Genomic DNA, 3031 nt, shown 5'->3' with positions numbered 1-3031 from the left:
GGTTCAGATGGGCTTGTTGCTTACGTACCTGGCTCCCTGCCGCGTGGCAACAGCCCTACCTGAGCTACTCGACGTGATAGCCACGGTGGCAGTAGATACACCCAGGCTTTTAGTCATGGGTGATTTCAACTTGCCATCCGTCGGTGAAACGTCTGAGGTGGCTCGGGAGTTCATGGCTTCCATGACGGCCATGGACCTGACCCAGTTAGTTCATGGCCCTACTCACAGGGGAGGTCACACTCTGGATCTGATTTTTGTCTCTGGCCAGTGGTTGAGTGGTCTTGTTATAGGGGATATAGACATGGAACCCTTGTCATGGTCTGACCACTCACTCCTTCGCCTAGATCTTCGAACCGCGACCCCTCGCCGCAGGGAGGTGGATCCAATTAGATGGATCCGCCCCAGGCGCCTGATGGATCCTGATAGGTTCCAGACGGAGCTTGGGCCATTTCCTGAGGATCTAGCACATGACTCGGCCGAGGACCTGGTAGCCGCCTGGGATCGGGCGGCTGGTGGGGCCTTGGACCGAGTTGTGCCTTTGCGGCCTCTGACCCGATGCCGATCCCGTGCGGCTCCTTGGTTTACTGAGGAGCTGAGGGAAATGAAGCGCCGGAAAAGACGCCTGGAGAGCGGTTGGAGGGCCAGTCTCGCTGAATCTGATCGAACACTGGTAAGGTCGCATATTAAGGCCTACCTAGTGGCGATAGAGACGGCAAAGTCTAACTACTTTTCCGCCTCTATTGCGTCATCAGGGAATCGTCCGGCTGCCCTGTTTAGGGTGACCCGCGCCCTGCTCCATCCAGGAGTGCGGGAGGATCCCTTAGAAGGCAGGGCGGAGGATTTCGGACAATACCTGTATGACAAAATCGCCCAGATCCGGGGGGATTTGGACTCTGACTGGGTAGATCAGGGCAGGGTGACGAGGAATAGTCTTGAGAATGTTATCTGGGAGGAGTTTGATGCTGTGACTCCTGATGATGTGGACAGGATTTTGGGGAGACTTAGTGCGGCCACATGTTTACTGGACCCGTGTCCCTCCTGGTTGGTACTGGCTTCCCGGGAGGTTACACGAGGCTGGCTCCAGGGTGTTATCAACGCTTCGTTGAGTGAGGGTTACTTCCCCACCGCCTTGAAAGAGGCGGTGGTGAGGCCTCTCCTCAAGAAGCCGTCCCTGGATCCGGCAATATTGGCCAACTATCGTCCTGTCTCCAACCTTCGCTTTATGGCGAAGGTTGTTGAGAGTGTGGTCGCACGACAGTTTCCGCAATTCCTGGAGGAAACATCTTATCTAGATCCGTTCCAGTTGGGTTTCAGGTCTGGGCACAGCACAGAAACGGCATTGGTCGCGTTGGTTGATGATCTCTGGAGGGCTCGGGACAGGGGTTGTTCCTCTGTTCTGGTCCTGTTAGACCTCTCAGCGGCTTTTGATACCATCGACCATGGTATCATGCTGCACCGGCTGGAAGAGTTGGGGGTGGGAGGCACCGTGTTGCGGTGGTTCTCCTCCTTTCTCTCCGACCGGTCGCAGTTTGTGTTGGCAGGGGGGCAGAGGTCGACCTCGAGGCCTCTCATTTGTGGAGTGCCGCAGGGATCGGTCCTCTCGCCCCTTCTGTTCAACATTTATGTGAAGCCGCTGGGTGAGATCATCCGTGGCTTTGGGGTGAGATACCACCAGTACGCTGATGACACCCAGCTGTACATCTCCACCCCAGGCCACCCCAACGATGCCCTTGAAGTGATGTCCCAGTGCCTGGAGGCTGTACGGGTCTGGATGGGGAGGAACAGGCTCAAGCTCAACCCTTCCAAGACTGAGTGGCTGTGGCTCCCGGCATCCCGATATAGTCAGTTGACTCCATCACTGACTATTGGGGGCGAGTCATTGGCCCCCACAGAGAGGGCTCGCAATCTGGGAGTCCTCCTGGATATGCAGCTGTCCTTGGAGGAACATCTGACGGCTGTAACCAGGGGGACCTTTTGTCAGGTTCGCCTGATTCGCCAGTTGCGGCCCTTTCTTGATCGGGATTCCCTGTGCACAGTCACTCACGCCCTCGTCACCTCTCGCCTTGACTATTGCAACGCTCTCTACATGGGGCTCCCCTTGAGGAGCACCCGGAGGCTCCAGCTGGTCCAGAACGCAGCAGCGCGGGTAGTGACGGGAGCAGCATGGCGCTCCCATGTAACACCGCTCCTGCGCGAGCTGCACTGGCTCCCAGTTGTCTTCCGGGTGCGCTTCAAGGTGTTGGTTATCACCTTTAAAGCGCTCCATGGCATAGGGCCTAGCTATCTTCGAGACCGCCTGCTGCTACCAACGACCTCCCATCGACCCGTGCGCTCCCACAGAGAGGGCCTCCTCGGGGTGCCATCAGCCAGACAATGTAGGCTGGTGACCCCCAGGGGGAGAGCCTTCTCTGTGGGGGCACCTACCCTCTGGAATCAGCTCCCCCCAGAGATAAGGAGAATCCAAGACCTCAGTGCCTTCCGTCGCGCCCTTAAAACCCATTTATTTAAACAAGCCGGGCTGGCTTAAGATGAAATTTTTAACTGTTTTTAAATGTTTTAAACGTTTTTAATTGGTAAATGAGTTTTAATTGGGCCAAATTTATATATCTTTTAATTGTTTTTAATATTTGTTCTGCATGTTTTTTTAATCTGGCTGTACACCGCCCTGAGTCCTTAGGGAGAAGGGCGGTATAGAAATCCAATATAAAATAAATAAAAATAAAATAAATTATTCTTACCCTATAGGAAAAGTGTTTTGTTCCTGTAAATATGATAGGAGAAATCCTCTTATGTTTGCTGAAGGCAGAAGATATTAAAGTAAAAGGGGAAATGGACAATTGGCTGCAAACACTGCTGCTGAAAAACAGTTTTGTTTGGTGTTTGCTTTTTATGTTCTCCTTTGTGGGGTTCATCTTAAACTCAGAATTGTCTTTCTTTGGGGTAAAAATGGTAAATAAATAATTTCATTACATGAAATTCTTTTCCCCAAATCTACCAGTAGTTCAAACAAGATAAGAGTTACAACTACAAA

Source organism: Pantherophis guttatus, chromosome 2 (assembly GCF_059756535.1).
Source record: "Pantherophis guttatus breed Tessera chromosome 2, ASM5975653v1, whole genome shotgun sequence".
In the NCBI taxonomy this organism is placed as follows: domain Eukaryota; kingdom Metazoa; phylum Chordata; class Lepidosauria; order Squamata; family Colubridae; genus Pantherophis; species Pantherophis guttatus.
The sequence above is the reverse complement of the archived record's forward strand: the minus strand, read 5'-3'. Positions refer to the sequence as shown.